The following is a 27259-nucleotide window of genomic DNA, read 5'->3' as shown; positions in this document are numbered from 1 at the left end:
CAAGCTTGATAGGAAACACCAACTCTTGATTTTCTTATGGAATGTTATCCTTAATAATAGAGAATAGTTGCCTTTATACCTCAACTAAAACAAAATATTTAAGTGCATAACATGGTAACCTTATGGGCTCATCTTCGAACCCACCTATTATCAAATAGGTGAGCTTCGGGAACTGTATGTAATAGCTTCCATAATTTTGAATTAGTTTTTGGGCCTCTGAGGAAAACCTGGGCATGGGTGTCTTTTTTAGAGACAAATTTACACTTTCTATCAATACATCATGCACCTTTCTAAAGTTTTCCAACACTTTATCTCTTTGTAATAGGGGACAATATTGATAGATTGTTATTTCTTCACTCCAATACTCATGGGGTAGGGAAGTGAGATTACTAACACAAGAAATGCAATATGTAAGATAAGAAGCCATGTAGAAATTCTCCTTGGTTTCCTTAGCATGTCTAACTTGTGTTCTTAAAGAGCTAGCAATTATTTCTACCCAATCCATCCACTGTTCTCCCTCTAAAATAATTTCAACATAATAGAACATCCATTCCTCAAAAATGAGGACATCAACCGAACCCTTAACTCTATGTAACATCATTGCAAGATCATGAATATGGGGCTTTAGGTGATCCTTTGTGACTATCTTGGGTAGTCTTGAACCTCCACCATAATTAGTCATTGTCCACTTCTTGGCTAGGATGTTACAGTATTCTTTTGGGGTTTATTTGTATTTAGATAGGGATTGGATGGGATAAAATGCAACAAATGTGCTTTTTGGTAGACACAAAATGTAACACCCCACTAGGGGATCCAAAAGAATTAACCTAAATTCATACTAAGTTTTCCAAACAATTTTTTTTTTAAAACATGAAAGACAAACCATTCATATCAAACACATAGTAGCGGAAGTAATAACATACAATCAACTGTAAGCATACATAACAGGTTACATTCTTTAAGGATCCCAAGATGTTGAGTCACATTTGATCTAATTAATACTAAGTCTAACCACTACCACACCCACATGAAAGAATAAACAGAAAGTCCAATGTCCATATTACACATTTGTTATGAATGCCTCTTGGCAATTAAATTTGGAATGCTCAATCATCCGTTGTACATGACACAGGGTACAAAAGGCTTAAAAGAATATACATGTGTGAAAATGAAGTATATCATCCTATTCTAATCCATGATGCAAGTGCATTAAAGTAAATGAAACCAAATTCTATACATGATACATCATCATAGAAGATATAAACATCCATCGTAAAAGATAGCCATAAATCATAAACACTACACATAATTATCTAAATGCATGGTTCCTCCCAACCGTAAATAGCATCATTAGACCATCGTGGGTCCTAGCCATCCCTCCATGCGCAACATCCCAAGTCACTGAAGAGATCATCGGTATTAACATAGTAGGGACAACACTCCTAAAACATACTACATCATATGCAAAAAACAATCTAACATGCTACAACATATGCATTAGAAATCTAATAATGCAAAATAAGGCAGAAGATAAGTAAATAACATTATCTATCATATGCTAATCATCAATATAAGGATACATTTCCATCATCATAATCCAAGAATAGAATGAAGATAGATGCCAACAAGGAATGCATCAGCCATGGTGTCTCAGACAGATCTCAAATGGTAAGAGTGAAAAAGCACTACCACCTGACCATGTGGAACCTAAATGGTCCACTCCCACCACGCTGAGGAGACAATGCGATAGGGTACGCTCATCCTTGCAATCTAGGGAAGTCGATACTTGGTACTTATAACCTGCATTAAATCCACGCATGTACAAGCACAACATATACTAATCTAAACAAGCAATGGAAGGAAGTGGTGCATCGTGTAGATCTCGACTAGCAGGTGACTATGACTCCCTTCCTTAACCACATCAGAAATGCCATATAGAAAGAAAAAAAACACGCACACCATACACATGCAAGTATGGGGTAAGTATCCATAAGAAAACACACACAGAATAAACCATCTATCTAATCATCATCAATAACTAAAATCGCTTGAATAATCATCATGCATACATGAACTATAAAGTACCAAGTAATCTCATCATATAATAAACTAAATCTGAAACAATATCTGATAATCTCAAAATAATGTTACTAATAATCATCAACATAAAACTATCCCTAAAAGAGTTCGACAATGATAGCAAAAATGTGAACTATAGGAAGGCACTACATCCACCCCCCCTAGAATTAGGCTTACTCCTGGAAGCCTGCATGAATGATAATACTAAAGAACTCACTGTGCGGGTCCCATTGAACCCTTTCCCCCCATAAGAGGATATGACTCCACTGAGAACACTACAATACACTTAGAGCAATATGATTCTGGTTTAATAGTAAATCAAAAACCACATTGATCCAACATTCATCCTTTTAACAAATGCTGGAATAGATTCCTTAATACATTCTAAATAAAGAATCAACATAATGCTTGCAAAGACAATCAAAGACATACTACCTTAAAGCATAGATAAAAGACACATGTTTTGAAAATAGAATAAGTTTCAATTTTTAGTTTTGCCCATGTTTAGGTTTCAGTATAACTTCAATTTTGAAACCTAAGTGCTAAAATATGAAAAATATGCAAGTAATAGTTTAGGTTGTGTTTCAACTCACCTAGTTTCAAGTTTCAGTTTGAAAGTACAACCCCATAATGAGGCATTCATTGATAGATCAAATGCAGTTAAGCTCATACGTTCAAAATCTTTCGAAGTGTATTTTTTATTAAATACCTCCCTTTGCGGCTATCCTGACAATGATTAGCTTTATCTGACACCCAATCTTTCCTTTGGAAAAAATATTTTTCACTTTAAGTCATGATGGCATTTTCCCATGCTTGAAATTAAGGCACCCCATTTGAATGATTACCCCTTGATGTGATAGTTCATGCCACATGAATTTGGCGATTTCACCAACCCACAATCAATTTTTTTGAAGGGTCTTAGTTATAGAACTGCTTTGAACTATTGTGAACCAAGCTTGAAAGGGGTTCAAAGTGGTTCAAATGAACATCTCAAAGTCTTGCACAAATTACCTACAAAAAAAATGGTCAGCATAAAACCTTCGGTTAAACTAGTTTGAACTACTTTGAACCAAGGTTCAAAGTGAGTCAAAGAGGTTCGGACAAAGACAAGGAAAAACATGAAGCTTCAAATGACTTTGTGCAATGCTTTTGATGATCAAGAGAACATGAAATGATAAATAAGAAGCTTCAATGACTAGATAGACAACCTAAGAAAAGTTTAAATTATGGCGACTCATAAGATGGCTAACACCTTAGAACAAAAATATTACATATAAGATAAAAGGTCACTTTCAAATGCTACACGAGAAGATCCAAAAACTTGTGATCTTTTGCTTGACAACATTATGATCCCTTCTTTGGTTCCTTTATGGTAAGGCCAATTATATTTTGGTAGTTTCATGTTCCTCCACTATACCCAATGATTAATATTCTTTTTTTCGTTGCTCGTTGAGTTGTGGGACCACTTTCTCCTCCTCTATTGGGCTTGGTTCTAACACTTGGATGTATGTTGAATTTTTTTATTCTCTTCTTTATCATCTATTTGGGTAGCTTTCTCAACTAACTACAGTTCCTCTATGGATTTTTCCTTGTCTATGGTCCCTTCCTCAAATTCCACCTATAGAAAATGTGAGGCTAAATAATAATTTTCCATCCACTTATTAAAATTTGTGTCATCTAGCTAGTTGAAATTTAGGATCTCTTTTTCTCTCCTCGAGACATCTTTTTCCAAATTTTTTTTCATCAAAATGTTTTTGGAAAGAATGAAAGTATAATTGGGCATTAACTACTTCTTCAACTATCCTAGCAAACCATATGTAGTTTTCCTTATTTATTACATCATTTAGCTTGATTCTCATTAATTCCTTTAGCTCATTGCCCCATTTCTCCTTATCTTTTATGACACCCGGGCTCTTTAGCACATGGGGGAAAAGATTAAAATTATTATTGAGATATTTTAAGAAACATATTTTCAATTTTCTATGCAACATATCTCTCTTTTGGTAAAAAACGAGTAGATTATTTCCTTGTCAAAATATATCTCAACCTAATCATCAATTATATCAATGATAGAGAATCATAGAGCAATGATGATATCATCCCTATTGATCCATTTATTCAATATCTCCCTCAAGGTGGTTTCATTGTTATCCAATTCTTTCCATATATCTACCAACCTTAACAATTCTAAATGGAAAAGAGGCCAATTAATTATATCCACTAGAAACAAAATTGTGTCCCTTATTTTGTCTTCACATTGGGTCCCCAATTCTACATGCAGTGCCTAGAGTTTTATTTTTTCTTCTTCATCTAATTTCTTTGTAGTAGTACCTCCTTAATGTTGAGATGTATCTAGGGTCTATACTATAGGTCCAATGGGAGGTGGAGAAGCTGAGGAGGAAGCAATAAAAAGTTGGTTGGGTTCTTCTCCCACTTTTCTCTTGCCTTGTTTCTTTTGCAAGTTTGAAATTATTTTCTCCATCTCATTTATTTTTCTCCCCCTCTAATCATATGCCTCTAGCACCTTTCCAAAATTTTCATTTAGTTCAAGATATTTATTCTTGGCTTTAGCAGCTACCTCCACACCAAAATTGGTCATTTCTTTATTCATTTGGGCCACCTGCTCAATATCCACTTCTCCAACCCTATATACCACCAAAATTTTGGTGTGTTTAACATCTAAAACTTTTTGAATTCTTGCATTATCTCTTCTTTGTATAGACCATATGACCAAGGATTTGTGATAGTTACTATATTTTACCCCTTTATGGGCTTCTTTAACCTCTTCTTTAGTTCTAAATTTTGTTTCTTTCTCCTTTATTACCACATAAAAAATCATTGCATTAGCAATGTCCCACTCTGGCAGTATTAGTATTCTTGAATCCTTTAGTAATTTCCTTCCCCCTAAAGGGGTTCTCTGACTAAACTCTTACATTAAGTTAGTCTTTATTTCCTCTTCTATGTCAGAGTCTTGGCTATTAGGTTTCTTTGTTTTCATCCTTTTACATTTTACCTCAAAAGTTTCTATATTTCTCCTCCATAAGAATTGGATGAAGGCCCTAGATTTTACAAAACTATCATCATCAAAAAAAAATCTAGCAGCCTACTCTACAATAGGATCTATCTCCTTCCCTTTGAAATCATCCACAATAAGGGCTAAAAGTGGCATTGAAGGTTCCTCATGTGTTTTATGCTCTATTTTTTATGTAGTTATCAAAACATCATCCTGACCCCCCATCTTCTTCAATTGTTCCCTTGAGGAATATTCATTGTTAGAATGGGGAGGGGCATATGATGGGGAGTATTCCTCAGCTCTGGATGAAGATCCTTGCTCTAATTTTTGTCTTTTTACAATTGGTGTTGAGGGTGGGTTGTTTGAAAATTGCCTTTTGTACAAAGGAATAGGTTGTACACCCACATTTCTGGCCACTATATACCCTACTTTTCTCTATAGGGCATACTGTCGTGGGCTTATTATTACTATATTTTTCGTTCTTTTCTCTACCTCCTTGGCTTAGTCTAGACATTCTTTTATTAACATCTCTTTCTTATCATTAAGAGTTTACATAATCCCGGCAAAATGAGACATAAGTTTATTCATCTTATCTCCCCAGTATTTGATGTTAGTTAGGGGATCATATTTCTTATCCAAGGCATTAAAAAATTCCAAGAACCTACTATCTATCTTCCACATTTCTTTCTTTACTTCTTGTACTTGTAGAGAAAATTTATTCCTTATAATATCTTCAGGAAAGTAAACAATATGTTCATATGATTTAGCCTTAGTTCTATCTTTGAACATATCATAGAAACCTTTTGGATCAATAAAATGATGATGGGACCAGACCATTTGGTATTTATCAAGGAACTTACCTAAGTGTCTCCATCCTTATTTGGTGAGCACAAAATTATGGATGGCTGTAAAATTTGGAAAAATTATTCCCCTTGATCTTCCCACTAGCCCCCTCTCTTCAACACCTCCTACTTGCCATAAAAATTCATAAATTCTTACCTTTAAATGCACTTGGTATGGTAGGACATGAAGTTTCCCTGGGAAACCATATACTCTAAAAATAGTTGAAATTGAGTAAGGGATAATATCCCCACAGTTATGACTGACTTTCAAGCCCTTAGCATGATCTTTGGGTCTGATCATCTCTAATAAGGGATGAGGAATCCTAGGGTTGTCTCTAGTCAACAAAGTCCTCATTTTAAAGGTCAAATATCTATCAAGATAGAAAAAAAAACTATCATCTATAAATTCCTATATTAGGTCTGCACTCCAAAGCTAAACTGATAGCTTCTCCCCATCCTTCTCTAACTCTACTTTCATGTTTTTTGAAAACATAGAAAATTCCTTGTATAGGCACATGTACATTAGCAATGAATACTAGCAAAATGGCTTGTCAACCTTACCCTTGTTGATACCAATCAATCCATTATGAATCTCCTATGTTAGGTAAGACACAAAATAAAAAATAGAGCTCATACCATACTGCAAAGTTTGAGAAATTATAAAAAAATAGGGACCCTTGGATGTGATCTTAGTCATCCATACCAAATATTCTACAAAAGGAGATATAAATTCCCTGGGATTTTAAAACTTCTTTAGTAAGGTCTATAGGGTGTAAGATGTCACTAATTAAAGATGCCTTACTTTTACATAATTCTCTTGCAATGTCCCTCCCTGAAGGTATATTCTATGAGCATTGTACCTTGATTACATATTGTCCAAGTCAATGTGTTCATGCAAGTCATGGTTAGGTTTCAACATGAAAACTTCTCTGATTACCTTGTAGTCACCCTAAACAAGTTCTCTCAAGCATGGTTCTTTACAACCCTCACCATAGGATCATATATTTTTGCCAAAATTGTCAGCAAGTCATCATCAAAGAAAACATCAGGGACAATCAACTTATAAATTGCAAATTCCCAAGCATTACTCAGTGGAGTATCATTTTTTCTCTACGAAAACCATTTTTTGAATAACTCCAAACCACTTATTATTGCCTCTGCATCTCTCAACCAATTTACCTTGTCATATAAACCCTCAATATCAATCTAGGATTTTAGGGACCAACTCCTTTCCTTTGGCTACTTCAATGGTAGAGAGGGGTAATTGTTCAAGGAAGTCATCATGTACATTTATGTGTTGATAGTCTGTCTTTCTGGAAGAATCTCTTCATGGAGGCATTTTTATTAATTTTAGTAAAATTTGAGATTGGAATTCTTGAAACAACAAAAGTTTAGGCACTTACAAATTTTTGACCTTAATAAGACAATTTTTTTGTAATAATTCACTGTATGGAAAACCCAAAATCCAAGCTTTAATTCACTATGCTTCAAATCTATTTCAATTTGTAACTGGTTATAGAGTAAATTACATACTTTATGTAGAATTATTTTACATGAGATCACCTTGAAATGCCATTAATTCTCTAATAATCAAATAGTGCATATTGCATTGTGAATTTGAAAACTGGTCATTGATCTAGGCAGAATCTGATGGCTGTGATTCAAATTTCAAAATTGCATTACCTTTTACCTAGTGGGACACATGTCTAATTCTCATATTCTTGCTTTGATTAAAACTTGAACACTTTTATTATGCAAGACTATGACCATCATCTCTCCTTTTAGATCCCATGATCAAGAGATATCCTCATTGTTCAAATATTCCTTTTAAGAAATGGTCCCACTAAGATACATGGCACCCCCTCACATTCTCACTTTGGCTATAGACCTTGCATCTTCATTATGTGAGAATGCAACGTCTGTTGATCATTATAATATCTAACAGCTGGGAGGAATCATTAATTTTCATTATAATTATTACATAGAGTGAATCAAACATGACATCTAGTATCTCATGTTGATATCATACCTTTTTGCAACTCATAACACAAGTTGGTCCCATAAATTCCACATGTCAAGTTATCACTTTCTCACTTTGTTTAAACATTTTGTATCTTGGCTTTTCAAATATGAGGGCCATTGATTCTATCTCTTGATCAACGGTTGGGATAATGCATTGTATTCCATGCTTCAGGACTCCACAAGGAAATGCATCAATATCTCACATTCTCACTTTGACTAAAACCTATGCATCTTCTTTATGTGAGATTGTGACATCCATAGATTTTCAAAGAAATTATGGTTATATTAATAACTCATCAAGAGTTAAGAATAGGTAATTTTCAAGGTGTGGGCTAACCACAATGTAGCCATGGGTTAAAAATGACTCATGAGCTAGGGCGAAATGAAAATCTGTGAAAGATTTAGAAATAACCAAATAAAAACCTTAGAATAAGAATTTAAAAAGATACTAGGGTTTTCCAAAGCATCTTTTCAAATTGTCTAGGGCCTTTTCAAATTTCCTACCTCAATTAAAAGTGCGACAAATAAAAATTTCAAAATACCTAGGGAAAATGAGACAATAGGACACAACAATTAAGGATTTTCTAGGGCACAAATGATCATGAGAATTGCACCTAGCTACTTATATGACATAAACTGCATTTTCGCAATAAATTTTAAGGATTTCAACTAGGTGAAAAACCAAGCTAGCACAAGGAAAATAGGCCTTTTTTGTTTCATATATTTCCAAAAAGCCTTTGAAACTATGCCTAGAGACTAGCTTCAAAAAAGAATGAACTTGAAATTTTGAATGATCTAGGAGTGGCAACACATAGAATTTATGAGTGGGTTAGAAATAAAATAAAAACTAATGGTAGTGATATTGGGGTAAAGCAAGGATTCCCCCTCTCACCCACTTTATTTCAATTAGACATTGATGAACTTGAAGAATGGTTAAATAAAACTATAGGTCAAGGTGTCTAGTTGTTTGGGTATATGGAAAAGTAACTTCTTTATGAATATGATCTCATTTTAATTGCACAAATATCCCATGATGAGAGAGCACTTGAAATATTTAGAGACATTCAAGTGAGCACTAGAAAGATGAATATCTTTGATGGAAATATGTTAGAGATTAGAGAGTAGTACTTCAAAATCAATTTTTGAAACTGGCTAAGTTGGGATAGTTGTAGAACTAAAACAAATACAAGGGGGTTGGAGAGCTTCTTTCTTGCTAGAAAATACGTGTAGATTGGAAAATTTATAAGGTTGAAAAGTGAAGCAAACTCTTTTTAGTATGTTGGTTACACCTATTATTCGCAATGATTATGAAGTTTAATGAAGAAAAATATCAAACCAGAAGTAGAAACAAATTGAAGGAATAGAAAAAGTTATTGCCACTAGTAGCCTTAAAGTCAGATCAATAGTACCCCATGAGATTCTCTTAGCTAAAGAAAGTATATTTATAATGTAAGTTTCAACAATTATCTATTTATCAAGATATCAATATAAAGTGTGTGTTACAAACAACCAAGCGAAGTATTTGGCAATTGTTGAGACTATCCTACTTGGCATAAGACTTGGGATTCAAAAATTACATCTAGAGGGTGATTCTCATATTTTCCTAAATGGTATATAAAAAGGATGTATGGAAACTTGGTACCTTGAAAAATACATCAAAAAAATTAGGACCTTTCTTGACAATATGGAGGAATTCAAGATTACCCACATTGTTAGAAATGCTAATTCACTAGCTGGAAAAACTTTCAAATATTGGGCCAATGAGCTCCTTGCAGGATGGTTTTGAATTATTTGAAGATTTCAGCCACCTCTATCCCATGAATATAGATGATTTTTGTTTCCTTGAGCTACTAGGGAAGTGGATTAGGAAAACTCCCTTGATATGAATGATGTGTATATGGTTTGAGGTGGCATGTTGTTGGGACTTTTTAGTACTCAACCTTTTAATAATGGTTATAATCACGATAGTACAAATTTGGCTATCTTTCTCTAATTTATTTGGATGGTCACACAATTGATTCTAGTGATGTGGTGGGAATATGTGAAGCTTTTTTAATCCTTGATTTGTGTGTACAAGTCCTTTCTCACATCACTCCTAGTTTCACATCCACTCTCTATACAGTTGGTGTTAGAGGTGACTACAAGATTTTAAGAAACTATACTCTTGATATGTATAAAATGGGATGAACAAGTCTTAGTAGTAATATAAAGTGCTTTGTATAGCATGCCTTCTCGATGCTTCTTTGATGGTGATTAAGAATTTTTTCTGGCTTTTCACATTTCACGAGATCTTGAGAATCTGAGGTTGCACTATGTTTTAGAGTTGTAATATGGAAGAAAATTTATCCTTGACTATGGGGAGCTAAATCCCCTCTTTTAGGGGATCGGTCTTAGTAACCCACCTAAGGAATGGTTTCAAACTGGATGGGGAGCCATTCTAGGAGGCATTCTTATAAATGTCAAGTTTCACAATATGTACTAAGATATCCTTCATGTTTCGAGTGATCCTTCATGTGCCGAGTGATTTTTCATGTGCCGAGTGATCCTTCATGTGTCAAGTGTTCCTATTGATGTCAAGTATCAACATTTTGAACATGTTTTCCATGTTTTGGTTTTAAATGGGAGCTGACTTGAGGGACTAATTCTGATCATGAACTTTATGATTAGATATTATCTTGGGATGTGTGCAAAAAACTTTGGGTTGGCCTTTTATATTTTGTAATGTTCTAAAATGTTTTGTAAGTCATTTTGGCAAGCATAAATAAGGTGTTTAGGCTTAGAGTTAGGAAGAGATTTTTGGTAGAGATTTGTGGAGTAGAACTTAAAGATTTGGGAGGACTAAGAAATTCTACTGCATATGTGAGTAGAACTTAGAGATTTGGGAGGACTAAGAAAGTCTATTGTATGTGTCTAAAAGTGTGAATTTGAAGTTGGATCTTGGATATGGAATGTATTATGTATCTGATTGTAACCCAGAAGGCCTTATAGTTGAGCATGTATGCTGACATTTTGATGAATCAAAAAAAAAAAAAATTCTCTCTCTATGGTGTTGTTCTCTTTGTGTGTTTACTTCCATTGTGTTAACTCTACAAGATTGGTTTTGATTCTAGGGCTATTAACAAGATCATAGTGAAATATAGGTTTCTTATGTCAAGGATGGATGAAATAATGGATTGTTTAAGTGGAACAAAGTATTTTACCAAGATTGATTTGAAGAGTGGCTATCATCATATCAAAATTAGAGAAGGAGATGAATGGAAGACTTCTTTTAAGACAAAAGATGGTTTGTATGAATGGTTGGTTAATGTCTTTTGGTTTGACTAATGCACCTAGTACTTTCATGAGGTTGATAAATGAAGTTCTGAGAAGATTTTTGGGTAAGTTTTTTATTGTTTATTTGGATGATATTTTGATAATCAATAAGACTAAGGAAGAACATCTTGAGCATGTTAGAAAAGCATTACAAAGATTGAAAGAGGAGAAGTTGGTGATTAATCTAAAAAAGTGTTCTTTTATGCAAGAAGAGATTGTGTATTTAGGATTTGTGATTTTAGCTGATGGTTTGAGAATGGATCTTGAGAAGGTGAAAAAAAATTTGGAATTGCTTGCACTTGAGAATTTCAGTGAGTTAAGATCATTTCATGGTTTGGCTAGTTTCTACAAAAACTTTATAAAGAATTTTAATGTTGTTTGTAATGCTATGACTGAGACAATGAAAGGACAAAAAGGAATTCAAGTGGACACATGGAGCTAATAAGAGTTTTAAGACTTTGAAACAAAAGGTTTTTGAGTTACCCATGTTGGCTTTGACTGATTTCAATAAAGTATTTCAAGGTGAATGTGATGGAAGTGATAGTGCAATACGAGTTGTATTGAGTCAAGAAGGTAAACTTGTTTCTTTCTTTAGTGAGAAGTTGAATCATGCTAAAATGAAGTATTTTGTGTATGATCAAGAGTTTTAAGCTATTGTTCAATCATTTAAGAATCAGAGACATTATTTGATTCCTAAGGATTTTGTGTTGTATACTAATCATAAAGCTTTACAATACTTGGGAAGTCAACATTAATTAAATTAGAGACATATGAAGTGGGTTGAGTATCCACAGAGTTTTACATTTGTGATTAAGCATAAGAGTGGAGTTACTAATAGAGTTACTGATGCATTGAGAAAAAGACATTCCTTGTTGACTAAAATGAAGGTTGAAGTTATTGGTTTTGATGAAATGAAAGAGTTGTATGATATTGACCCTGATTTTTTTGAGGTGCGGAGAGAGTTAAAAGCACCAAATCTAAGAGATCACATGAGCAATTATGATGAATATTTTATTCAAGAAGGTATGTTTTTCAAATTTATTTAGTTGTGTGTCCCTATAAGTTCTATGAGGTTGAATTTGATTAAGGAAACACATAGTGGTGGATTGGCTAGACAATTTGGAATTGATAAGACATTGAGTTTGTTGAAAGAGAAGTGTTATTGGCCATAGATGTATAAGGATGTTTAGAAATTTGTGAAGAGTTATGGAGCTTGTCAAGTTGCAAAGGGAGTAAGTTAAAATACTAGATTGTATACACCTATTTTTATTCATGAGAAACCTTGGAGTGACATTAGTATGGATTTATTCTTTTATTGCCTAAAACACCAAAGGGGTATAATTCTATATTTGTTGTTGTGGATCAATTTTCTAAGATGACTCATTTTATACCATGTAAGAAGACATTAGATGCTGAGCATGTTGCCAAAAAATTATTCAAAGAGATTGTTAGATTGCATGGATTACCAAGAAGTATTATTTCTGATAGAGACAATAAGTTTGTTGGATATTTTTGGAGAACTTTGTGGAAGAATATGGGTACTAAGTTGAAATTTAGTTCTACATTCCATCCACGGATTGATGGATAGATAGAGGTTGTGAATAGAAGCTTGGGTAATTTTCTAAGACGCTTAGTTGGAGATGAACTATATAATTGGGAGATGGTAATGAAATAAGATGAGTTTGCATATAATAATTTTGTGAATAGAGGTACAGGGAAGACATCTTTTGAGATTGTTACTAGAATGAAACCTAGAGGAGTATCAGACTTGAGGGATGTCGCTAGTGAAGAGAAGGGAAATGCTATAGGAGAAGAATTTTCTAATTTTATGGAGTCTTTGCATAAGGAAATGAAGTTGAAGTTGGAACAAAGTAATTAGAAGTACAAGGAGAATGTTGATAAGTCTAGAAGATATCATGTTTTTGAAGATGATGATGAGATGATGGTTCATTTGAAGAAAGATAGATTTCCTATTAGAACATACAGAAAGTTGAAGATGAAGAAGTTTGGACCTTGTAAGATCTTGAAGAATTTTGATAGTGGAAACACTTATGAAGTTGAGTTGCCTAATGACATGGATATATCTCCTATACTCAATGTTGTTGATCTGTATAAGTATCATGAGTTAGATGATGAAGTTGCTATACCTGGTGATTATCCTAAGAAGCAAATTGAAGAGGTTGAATAGATATTGGATCAAAGAGTTGGTAATAGCATAAGAGGAAAAGAATACTATGAATATTTGGTGAAGTATAAGAACATACCAGTTGAAGATGCTACATGGATTTCTCAATTTGAGTTGGATTCAGCTCAGGTTGTGACACTTACATAATTTAGGAGAATCATTTATTCCTACCCTAGTTGTCTGATGTAGTAGCATCTTGGGTTGACATGTTATCTTTCTAACTTGTGTTTATTCACTGGTACATTTGGGCCCACTTTTCAACCTTTATTGGACAAAATTTTGACCAAAGTTTTGAGAAAATTTGACCAACCCATCGGTCAAAAAAAATTGGTCAAAATTTTGACCAACCTATTGGTTGGTTGAAATTTTGACCAACTTATTGGTCGAAAATCTTCTAGAGCCATGGGTCAAGTTCTGTCAGGAAGTGGTCAAAATTTTGACCAATAAAGGTAGAAAAATTTGACTAATGAAGGTAGAAATTTTGACCAATTGATGTGAAAAATTTTGACCAATAAAGGTAGAAATTTTGACCAATTGAGGTGGAAAATTTTGACCAATAAAAGTAGAAATTTTGACCAAGGCTACAAGAAAATTTTGACCAATGAAGGTGGAAAATTTGACCAAAGAAGGTAGAAATTTCAACCAGTGATACTAGAAAATTTTGACCAATGAAGGTAGAAGTTTCAACCAATAAAGGTGGAAAGTTTTGACTAATGAAGGTAGAAATTTTGACCAACGCCTAGGTGTAATTTTTTCTTCAGGCATTCTATAAAATAGTTCACATGCCTTGCATATGATATGACATTTTGCATGCATCCTGCACTTTCTCATCGGGTTGATGATGGATTACAGAGAGTGATCTGAAATGATGATGCTAAAAAACACACACAATCAAATAAAAAATGAACTTGCGTTACAAATGGATTGTGGAAATATGATATTATTAATTTTGCATGCATGTCCACCAGGACAATCACAACTTAAACATATAAATATATATGTTTAAGTTGTGATTGTCCTGGTGGACATGCATGCAAAATTAAAACACACACAATGAAATCCAAAATGAACTTGCATTAGAAATGGATTGTGTAAATTTGATCTTGTTAATTTTGCATGCATGTCCACCAGGACAATCACAACTTAAAAATATATATTTATTTGTTTAAGTTGTGATTGTCCTGGTGGACATGCATGCAAAATTAACAAGATCAGATTTACACAATCCATTTGTAATGAATCACAACTTAACCATATAAATATATATGTTTAAGTTGTGATTGTCCTGGTGGACATGCATGCAAAATTAACAAGATCAGATTTACACAATCCATTTGTAAGGCAAGTTCATTTTGGATTTGATTGTGTGTGTTTTTTAGCATCATCATTTCAAATCACTCTCTATAATCCATCATCAACCAGATGAGAGAGTGCAGGATGCATGCAAAATGTCATATCATACGCAAGGCATGTGAACTATTTTATAGAATGCCTAAAAAACATTGACAATAACTAATCATACAAACTTGCACGAGCTCTTTGTATTTTCTATGATATGATATTCAGGAAAAGGATGAGAAAGAAAACTCTAAATAAGCAGGCAGGCTCTCCATGTGCTCTACACCCCACAGGTAAATCTAATCTAATAAAAGAGGTAATCAAAAACTAGTTCACTTTGCATTTGTATAACCTTGGGCAGGCTCTTAGCATCATGCTCACATTGAACCTTTGATGTAAAGGAGAAATAGACAAGCTCACAACCCTCAAGAAGGCTTTCTTAGATAAGAAGTTTCTGAGCAGCCACAAATCCTCACTAATAATGCTGCTGTGATTTTCTTATTTAAAGCCAAACAAACTTGTATTATCTTGGGCAGAGGAGACTATTGTTATTTGTGGTTAAGAATCCTTTAGGTCAGTAGAATCACATGCAAACTAGACGTGACATTGTAGTAAGCAAACTATAATAAGAGCTAGGAGCTTGCCTAGTGATCAGGGCTTGAGACTTGACATTGCATGAAGCATTTGCAAGCATTTGAGTCTCAAGCGTCACCAATTCAAAATCAATCTAAAAAGGAAACTTGGTGAATAAAACTAAATAAAAATAGTCTTCTCGAGTAAATATCAACATTGTATGAACAATACCATTACAGTGCACTATACTTGGTACAAATATATTGTTGGTTGAGTCCCATGACATAATGTCAGTTCCTAGGTACGTCAATAGAACATATTGTTCTTTCCCATTCTGTTGTATAATTTATTATTTGTAGTTTATTGATTGCTTAAATTAGACATGCATGCAAAATGGAAGAATAGATAAGTCACGTGAACTATTTGATAGGATGCCTGAATGTAATGTGGTCATCAAAAGCCATGGTTTATAGATATACAAAAATTGGGCAATGAACATAAGCTATAGCACATATTATACACTCCATAAAAGAAAACTTGCATTTGGTTGGAACTCTTATTTTGGTCCTCTATAACAAGATAGAGACTGTTATTTTACTTTATGATCATAATACATCTATCTATCTTCTGTCATATAAAATTAATTGCCTTATTCTGTCTTCTTTTCTATAACAGATACATTCACAATGATCTAAAATACTCCCTAAAAAATCTATGTTGACATAAAAAAAAATTAATTTATTTTTGAGAATAAAATCTTAATACTTGTGCAGCTGTTGGGAGGTGGGGCTTAGCCAATTGTCTACAACTTTCATAATACAAAGATGATATGCAAAAAAAATAGATATATTACAAATTGATGCTAAAAAACTTAAACCATAAGAATTTTTCTATAGAATAATAAAGAAGAAAGATGAAGAATCAAACACCTAAAGGATACAATGTTGATGTAGCTTTAGAAAGATTTTCTGAAGGACATGATATAATCGGGCTAAAGGAGCTTTGAGATTCATTACTACAATCAAGAATACTCTCATCTTCAATCTTTTGAAGATTGAAGATGAGCCCATTCCTGAGTGTAGTAACGAATCTCATATAATGCAATCTCATCTATGAAGCATATAAAAAACTAACAGAGCATCTTCGCTAGCTACTCTCCCTTGAGAGCCCAACTAAAAGAGAATTCCTAATTGAAGAATAACTTGCAATCCTTGAATAACCTACAATCCTTGAATATTCCACAAGAGCCATAGGAGAATGCCTAAGATAGTCATGATGCTAATATGCACATTGTGACTATCTTCGACATTCTCCTATGGCTCTTGTGGCTCTAATCATATTACATGAGGCTTCCTCTTCTTTTTTTGAGCATAAGGCTGATGCGGCCCTATAATAAGAAATATATGGGTTTAATTTGGAATATGTACAACACAAAGAAAACCAAAATGTAATAGAAATTTTTAATAGAGAAATGAACTATATAAACTTATAAAGCTCATAATAATAATAGCCCATAAAAAAGAGCTAAATTTTGAGTAGACAAAGTCTAGACACATGAAGCGTACCTAATTGATCAAAACCAAATCATTGTCAAGCCTTTTAACCACTCCTTAATAACACTTTCTCTATCACCAAGTTTGCAGCAGGGTTCTATTTATTTTTGGATCTAACGTTAATATGGCATCTCCATCTAAAAATTTATTTAGAGCCTGAAAGATTTATACATGAAGAGATCAAAAACTCAAAAACTGTCATGAGAAATAGAGCTCCAACATTGATAGTTTATACATCTGTATTTAGAGGCAAGATAAATTCAACTGAATATTCAAGATCAAACAAGTTCTTCAAAATATGAAATTTGAAATAAAACTATAATTCAAAAAATCTTCAACAATAAATTTAATGCAGCAAATATCTTCATTTCATGGTTGGTATCTATGCAAGTGGAAGATTGTGCATTAATATCTCCATTTCATAGTTTATAACCTTAATGCAAGTTGAATTTTGTTCATTAATTTCTTTCTAGGTAATAATTTGCATGTTCAATCTTTGTAAGCTCCCAAATCTTCATTTGAATGCATAAGATTTTTTTGCAAAATTTAGCTACTCTAGTTTTTAACAAAAAGCTGGAACCACCAAAGATGTAAATCATAACTGATTGACAATTCTCACCAATACCTACCATATTACACATTGAAATCCTAATTATTCTATTACCACATTACAAATCTCTCTTAATTCCTTCACTAAAAATTCCTAGTAGAAAGTTAACAATGTATAAAATGATTAGAGCATATAACAAACCATTCTTGATGCAATGGAAAGTAAAGATCATGGTAACTTACCCTTCTCCCCTCTCCATATCTCGTCATCACTCCCTCGTCCCCACTTCCCTACTCTTCCTCTTCCCCTCTTGTTTCTCACCCTCCCCACTTCCTTCCTTCCCCTCTCACACCCTCCCTTCCTCTCTCACGGCCCCTCCCTTCTCCTCTGCTCCATGTCTTGTCTTGACTCTCTCTCCTCATCTCCCTTTTGCTGTCCTACTAGGCCTAATTTGTAATTAAGTCTCTAGTGAGCTTTTTTTTTCATCCCAGATGTCCCAAAAGACTCTCATAATCAAATATTTTGATACCCAAGTTGCTATATTTCAACATATCTAAAAATTAGATATTGGTGTTTTGGACCAACTGTCCCTAATAGATGACTGTCATTGTTTTTTGGCCTATTTGACCCCACTTTTATAGAACAAGTGTGTGACATATGTGGCTTCTAGCCCTCAAGCTTTCAACAGTGTTGTTGTTTAGCCTCAATCAAAAGAAATTACAACCAATTCGGTCTCATATACCCTATAACTATGAAAGCCCCAAATTGCTCTTACAAACCCTCATCTAACTAGGGCTTGCTCATTATATGACTCTCCAATGAAGTTTCAACTAAATGAAAGATGTTTCAGCATTAGATTAACATAATAAACTCATCCCAATCATAAAAACATAATGTTGTTAAGGGGGGATTTTAAGTTTGACTCATGGTTAATATATATAAGTTGTAGGTCAACATATGGTATAATCTGAGCCAAGCTAAGAGTTCCAAACACTTAACATGTGGTTTAAGGTGATGTTTTAAATAAGTCATATTTAGACTCGTGATGGGCTTATCAAAGAGGGGCAAGTAAATAGCCCAATAAATAAAAGATGTTAAATTTTACTCCTAATTAAATCTTATCTAAAGTTGTATCTCAACACATTAGACTAACTCAAAAGATTTGATTAATATAAAAGTTTTGCAACTTCTGAGAAAATATTGCATGCGAATTCCAACTGGAGTTGTAACCAAATATGCATCCACAAAACTAATAAGTTCAAAAACCTATTTTTCATGAGAAGTTTTTGAATTTACCAAAAAAAAAGGCTATTATGCATTTGAAGTTCAGGTGGCAATTGAAAAGAAAGTAACTACTGATCAACCTCGTGCAAATGAAAGAATATTTCTTCAGGCATAATTCAGGAAATCATCTTACACAAAGAAATTGAAAGCTCCTTCAACAAATTTTTTAAAAATAATAGGACCAAGATTTAGGTTTTTTTATCCTTTTGGTTCAAAAGGAATAACAAAATCTTGGTCTTAAGGAATATTTATGTAGTCATTTATTAGTTTAGTGATATAACCAAAAATCATCAAGATAGATTAATAGAAGTGACCAAAACAAAAATGTGATTATTCAAACTTTATATAGTATGAAATTATTAGCTCCTTTATGAGAAAATTTGGTCTGAATTCCTACTCAAATCTTTAGACATGTAATATTATAAATTTGGTCTAACTTCCTATTGGAAACTGCAGAGGTATATGTGCATGTTAAACCTGCACTTGGGGGGATGTTCATTGATATAGCAATGTGGGTGTTTTGTCCATTCAATGGACTGGCCACTACAAAGGTTGGGATGCTAAATCTACCTCTTGGTCAAATTGGAGAGCATGTTTGTGATTGGGAGCATTTCACTCTTCAAATAAGCAACTTCTCTAGAGAATTATGTAGAATATATTTCTCATAGCATAGTGGTGGTGATTGGGTCAATCTCTCAAATTTGGAATACATTGTAGGTAACAAGGTAGTAGTCTATTCTTCCAAAAGTGGGCATGCATGCTTTCCTCATGCAAGGAACTTTCTTCAAGGTGACAAAAGATTGGGAATAGGTATAAGGAATGATGTAGCCAGAAGCAAATTTTCTCTAGATACAAGCAAAAAATACCAAAGTGAGATATGGAAAAAGTTTATACTAATTTAATCTATCAATTCTTTAGTATGAAGAATAGAAGTATAATATTGTGCTCAAATGGTTTGTGATTTAATCTATCAATTCTTAAGTCCATACTTTTTATCAAATTTTGGAATTATTGGAGCATTGCTATTGACCTTATGTATCAGTAAGTGGGAAAAGTACTGGAAAATGACCTTTAATTATCTTAAGGGAGAAGAAAAAAAAGTTTCAAAGAATTTTCATCAATTTTTTGAAACTATAAAAGGTTGATGACCATTTACATTGGATATTTATATTGTTATGATGAGCAAAGGGTTAATATTACATAATTACTTTTATAAACAATAAACGTGTATTACAGAAAGTTGTTCAACTTTTATGGATGAGTAATGAATTGAATTGGCTATTGAATAGTCTACCATTGAATTATCAATTCTGTGTAACTAGTTCATCTCTAATTTGAATGTTGATCAATTCCAAACCCAAAACTTAAAGCTTGTTGAAAGTTGGACTTGGAGTGTAACGCCCCGCCAAGGGATCCAAAAGAATTAACCCAAAGTTTTACAACCTTTGCCAAAAAAAAAAATTTTAAAACATGAAAGATAAACCATTCACATCACATCAAAATAGCGGAAGCAATAACATATAATCATCTACAAACATGCATCACAGGTTACATTCCTTAAGGATCCCAAAATGTTGAGTCACATTTAATTTAATCACTACTAGCTCTAACAACTACCACATCCACATGAAGGAATATGATAAAGTCTAAAGTCCATAACCTACATTTATTCCCAAATGCATCTTAGCTAGATAATTGGAATGTTCATCCTCCACTGTACACATTACAAGATATGAAAGGCTTACAAGAATATACATATGCAAAGATAATGGTACACCAACCTTATTTAAACCATGATACAAGTGTAATCAAGTAAATGAAACCATCACATACATGATGCATCCATCCAACATAAAAGATATAACATCCATGTTAGGAACCTGTGTGTTCCTTCTGTTTATTTTGTTAGAGTAGTGTTGTTGGACGCATATGCTTTGTAAGTCATCCCGTGAGTATATTTTATTATCCCACATGCATAGGTAGTATTACTTTTCTAGATCGTACCCAGTATATAAGAATAGGTTGAGGCCCTTGATGGGCACGGACGAATTTATTGTATTGAGCTTGCTCAAAGGAGGTTACCCCCTCGAAGTGACCTACGATCAGTAGATTCATTCTGAGTTCTGCTATCACTTTGTATTCTGTTATTTCGAGCATTCTCGCGATATTGCTATAAGGAGGTTCTTCACATCTGGTATCAGAGCACTCTCTTGGGCTCGCTGGGTGGAAATTACATCAAATTTTTTTTTTCTGTCGTGGCCTTCAGGTTCCTCTCACTTCTAATATCTCTTGTTATTGCAATAACTCTTTTCAGTTGTTCTGTCTGTGAGTGAATTTTTCTAAGTCGACTGTTCATACTTCCTTGTTTGCTTTCTGTTTCTGCTCATACTTCCGCAGAACGTCTGCAATATCATTTCGCATACTTCCTTCCTTGGCGACCCAACCCCAAATTTTACATATCAAAGCCCTAAATCCCTCATTTATCTAATTTTAGGGTTTGCCCTATCTTTTTCACCTCTCATCCAATCGCCACCAAACTGAGCCACAAGATTCAATTCCTCATTTTGCTCCCTTATCCCTCTTGGACTGTTCGCCTCATTTCGCCTCCCTACCCTTGAAACCCTCATTTTTCTTTTTCCCTTGTCCCCAGATAGTCTCCCACCACCCGTCGAACACCCATTTCCTATATGAGTTTTACCCAAATCCAAGTTTGCCGTAACTAAAAAAGTTTTTGTTTCTCATCTTCTACCCATTCCAAAAAAAAAAAAAAAAACCTTGTTTTATGGTTGTTACGCGTACAGGAGCAAAAATCATGGAAGAGGAAATTGCATCCCTCAAAACCAAACTTCAAGATCTGGATGACAAAATTCTGGGTCTTAACTTTCAGCAGTCAGCCATGAGCCGAAACCATTCAGGAGATACTGGGTCCTCTTCTGGCAATTTCCGTGGACCAAAGCTTGATTTTCCACGCTTCGATGGTTCTGATCCGACTGGATGGATCTATAGGGCAGAGCAGTATTTCAGCTTGCATAATACTTTGGATAACCACAAAGTCCCCCTTGCATCTTTTCATTTGGAACATGAAGCTCTTCAATGGTTCCGTTGGTACATCAAGGCTAATGTAGGCCCAACGTGGAGAGAATTGTGCACCCTCATTTTGGAGCGCTTTGGCCCTAGTTCCTTTGATGATTTCACAGGAGCACTCACTAAACTGCGTCAAACAGCACTGTAAGAGAATACCAGACAGAGTTTGAAAAATTAGCTAATTACACAGAGGGCTTGTCTGATGAATTCTTCCGTAGTTGTTTTGTCAGTGGTCTGAAGGATGCACTTCGCTCAGAAGTCAAAATGTTTCGACCTACTACAATGATGGAAGCCCTTGGGTTGGCTAAGTTAGCGGAAGACAAGATTAGTGCTCTACAACGCTCCAGATCTAATTTTGTTCCATTCAAAAATACAGGTTCTCACAACCCTCCAGTCATACCAGCTCCCAGAACTACTCCGATCAAGCACTTGTCTGAAACAGAGATGCGAGTCAGGCGAGACAAAGGGCTTTGTTATAATTGTGATGAGAAATGGTCTCGGGGCCATAGATGTGTTCAGCAAAAGCTCTATCTCTTGGATGTGGATTCTCCACCGGAACTGGAAGAATATGTAGATGCTCAGGAAACAGTGGATGCTGAGGTTGAGCCTCACCAGCCTGAACCTCCTTCACCAGAAGCTCCACCAGAGATATCTGTCCATGCTTTGGCAGGAGTTTTAGTCATGCCCTTTGGCCTCACGAATGCTCCTTCAACATTTCAGGCAGTGATGAATAACATATTTCGACCATACCTCCGAAAATTCATTCTGGTCTTCTTTGATGATATCCTCATATATAGCAAAACTTGGGCTGAGCATCTCCATCATCTGGAGCTTGTCTTGCAACTTCTCTCTGATCATCAACTCTGTGCAAAACTATCTAAATGTGTGTTTGGCCAGGAGGAAGTGGAGTATCTCGGGCATATTGTTGCACACCATGGAGTGCGGGTGGATCCTACAAAAATAGATGCCATGAAAACTTGGCCGCATCCTAAAACTCTCAAGAGCCTTCGGGGTTTTTTGGGGTTGACTGGCTACTACCGCAAGTTTGTCAAAGATTACGGGAAAATTGCAGCACCATTGACAGCTCTGTTAAAAAAGGATGCCTTCTCCTGGACCCCTGTTGCTGAGACTGCATTTGAACAACTGAAACAGGCTATGTGCAGTACACCTGTTCTCGCGATGCCAGATTTTTCCAAACCCTTCACTATTGAGAGTGATGCTTGCGGCAATGGATTGGGTGCTGTTCTCCTGCAAGATGACCATCCTATTGTGTTCACTAGCAAAGCCCTCTCTGGTAAGAATCTAGCCCTCTCTACTTATGAAAAAGAAATGATGGCTATTTTGCATGCTGTACCGAAGTGGCGGCCATACCTCTTAGGGAGTCATTTTTGCATCAGAACCGATCACCAAAGTCTGAAATACTTCCTGGAACAACGGGTATCCTCTCCTACACAACAGAAATGGGTCAGCAAACTCATGGGGTATGATTATGAGATCACCTACAAGAAGGGTAAGGAGAATATTGTGACAGATGCTCTTTCTCGCACATTTGATAATCAAGCTTCCCTTTCCGCTATTTCTATGCCCATTCCCAATTGGTTAGCGTCTGTTCAGCAGGGCTATGACAGTGACTCTTCTTTATCTCAAATCATTCACCAGCTAGCCAATAATCCTTCTGCCATACCACATTACTCTTGAGATGGTGCTTCTCTTCGATACAAGGGTCGGCTAGTGCTTCCTCAGAACCCAGCTCTACATCAAGCTATTTTTTATGAACTCCATGCTTCTCCTTCAGCAGGGCACTCAGGCTTCCTCAAAACTTATGAGCGAGCAAGGAGAAACTTCTTTTGGAAAGGGATGAAACAGACGATTCAACAGATGGTGGCTGAATGTGATACTTGCCAACGCCACAAGGGTGAAACGACCCTCCTTCCTGGCTTGCTCGAACCATTGCCCATCCCTACACGGATTTGGACTGATATTTCTATGAATTTCATTGAAGGGCTTCCTAAATCTGGTGGCAAGACAGTGATCTTGGTTGTGGTTGATCGTCTCTCGAAATATAGTCATTTTTGTGCCCTCAGCCACCCCTATACTGCCTCCTCTGTTGCACAAATCTTCATGGACCAGATATTTCGTCTTCATGGACTCCCTTCTTCCATTGTCTCTGATCGTGATGCAACTTTTACCAGTCATTTTTGGACTGAACTGTTTCAGAAAACTGGCACCAAACTGAAGATGAGTTCGGGCTATCACCCACAAACTGATGGTCAAACTGAAATTGTCAATAAATGCTTGGAAACTTATCTTCATTGCTTCACTTCCGAACAGCAACATCAGTGGGCCAAGTGGCTCCCTTTAGCTGAATGGTGGTACAATACCTCTTACCACACTGCCTCTAAAATGACTCCATATGAAGCAGTCTATGGTCAGGCACCTCCAGTGCTCCTTCCCTACACTCCCAACAGCTCACCAGTCCAGGCAGTTGACATAGTTCTCCGCAGCAGGGATCAGATTCTTCGTACCTTACAGGATAATCTTCACATGGCCCGTAATCGGATGAAACAGCAAGCAGATCAACACCGTTCTGAGCGCTCATTTCAAGTTGGGGATATGGTTTTTCTTCATCTACAGCCATACAAATAATCCTCCCTAAAGCTGAAAGGGCGTCATAAGCTGGCCCCAAAATTTTATGGGCCTTATAAGGTTCTGCAGAAGATTGCTTCAGTTGCTTATAAACTGGAACTTCCTCCTTCTTCCCGCATTCATCCAGTCTTTCATGTTTCTTGTCTAAAGAAAGTTCTGGGTACCACTGTCAGAGCACAAACTACTCTCCCTGAAATGGATACGGAAGGATCCATTATCCTGGAGCCGGTGGCAATCATTGACCAGCGCACTCGCCAGCTTTGCTCTCGCTCCATCTCTGAGGTCTTGATTCAGTGGCATGGCATGCAACCAGAGGATGCTACCTGGGAACCCCTTCTTCAGATTCAACAACAATTTCCACACCTTAAGCTTTGAGGACAAAGCTTTTTTCTAAGGGAGAGGGGATGTTAGGAACCTGTGTGTTCCTTCTGTTTATTTTGTTAGAGTAGTGTTGTTGGATGCATATGCTTTGTAAGTCGTCCCGTGAGTATATTTTATTATCCCACATGCATAGGTAGTATTACTTTTCTAGATCGTACCCAGTATATAAGAATAGGTTGAGGCCCTTGATGGGCACGGACGAATTTATTGTATTGAGCTTGCTCAAAGGAGGTTACCCCCTCGAAGTGGCCTGCGATCAGTAGATTCATTCTGAGTTCTGCTATCACTTTGTATTCTGTTATTTCGAGCATTCTCGCGATATTGCTATAAGGAGGTTCTTCACAATCCATCATAGAAGATTTAACAACGATCATTAAAGATTACCATCCACCATAAAACACAACAATTCTAAGTGTGCGGTTCCTCCCAACCATCAATAGCATCATTAGACCATCATGGGCCCTAGCCATCCCCCACGCGTAACATCCCAAGTCATCAAAGATATCATCAGTACTATAGTAGTAGGGACGTCACTCCTAAACATGCTACAAGATATGCATATAGAAATCTAACATGCTACAACATACTCATAAAGAAATCTAACATGCTACATTGTATGCATAGTGATATCTAACATGCAAGCATAAAGAATAAGATGGTCATATAAAGTAGATAACATCACCTATCACATGCTAAAAATCAATGTAAAGAAATATACCAGTAAGTAACATCCATCATAATGATCCCTAAATAGGATAAAGTAGATGCAAAACAAAGAATGCACTAGAAGAGATAATCTCAAGTCAAAAGTCCACGTATGAAAAGTACCTCATCCAAGAATGAAGGTGAATAACCACAATAAACACATCCATCAATAAGTACACCACTAAAGGTGCATAAAATATACAAAGGAGACTCAAGCTACATTCTAGGGAGTGTCATTACCTGGCTACTTGAGTTACCCTGGACTAGTCTCTCTTAGACCTCGAACCCTCAAGCGTTGAGTTACCCTGGACTGGTTCCTTTGAACCCCAGACCCTCAACATTCACATGGCTGCTTGAGTTACCCTGGACTGGTCTCTCATAGACCCCAAACCCTCAAGCGTTGAGTTACCCTGAATTGGTTACTCTGAACCTCAGACCCTCAACATGGCACATGTGGAGCCAGAAAACCCTCTCATGAAGATGAGGAAATCATCCCTTTCCCATCCTAGGTCTATACAAGCACTGAAGGTATGGGCGGGTTAGATATCTCTAACTTATATTATCAATCACCACATAACTTGCAATAGGTTACCCTGGTACTGACCACTTTGGGCCCCGGACCCCTACTGCAAGCCACTCCCAAGGACATGTACCTCAACAACCTCTCTTAAGCACATAATACATATTTGTGTCCCATACCACAACACCAATAATAAAACTCAATTCCTTAACAGGAAACTTGAAAACAAGTTGGTACTTCCATCCAAGTACACATCAATGCTCCACAAGGTAAATCTCATCAAATATAATTTTCGATTTGATTCGCAGGACATATCACGACATCCATCCATAAAATATTACAAAAGGGAATCTCATATAACCTCTAGTGTACACTCATGAAATCACCAATCAAAGAATCATATGAATGACCTCAATCATAAAAAAATGATTGGAAAGCATCAAAAGATAATCCACACTATCCACAATAGTTCTTTATGAGCAACTGAAAGACGTCAAATATTAAATCACAATATCCATCGGTTCTTGACAAGCAACAGGAAATATCTCAAAATAATACTTGCTGATTTGTCAACGAAATAATATATATAACTTAATTAAAGATCAGTCTTAAATAAATTCAATACTTAATCAAACATCTTTTGTTATTAATTAATCTTAATTAAACCACATCTAATTGGATTAATTAATAAAACATATAATTTGTAATCCAAGACTCCAATTCATTTCAATAATAGCTTAATTAAATTCAATTAAGTATTATTAAACATTAGGTCATTTAAATCAAACATTTCAATTAGAACGTAGAATTATCCCCCATAATAAAAGGAGAGAACATTCTAAGATATTTCTTTTCTTTTCTAAATCATTTATTGCTTTACATTTTTTGACAAACCCAAAACTTCAATTATAACACTTTCTAATAATTATTCTTAATTAAACTAAATTTAATTAAGATAATTATTAAATTTAAATATAAAATTATATTCTTATTATTTAACTATAACAAACAACATTATTATCAAAACTATTAACAATTAATAGTTACACACTAATGTTTATAAGCCATATTTATAAGAACTATAAACCTACTGATTATTAAAACTTAATAAAGTTAAGCTCTATATAACATATTAAAAGAAGATGATGCTTACAAGTGTTTAAGTGAATATA

Source organism: Cupressus sempervirens, chromosome 2, assembly GCF_028749045.1.
Source record: "Cupressus sempervirens isolate cs-2001-9-10 chromosome 2, ASM2874904v1, whole genome shotgun sequence".
In the NCBI taxonomy this organism is placed as follows: domain Eukaryota; kingdom Viridiplantae; phylum Streptophyta; class Pinopsida; order Cupressales; family Cupressaceae; genus Cupressus; species Cupressus sempervirens.
The sequence above is the reverse complement of the archived record's forward strand: the minus strand, read 5'-3'. Positions refer to the sequence as shown.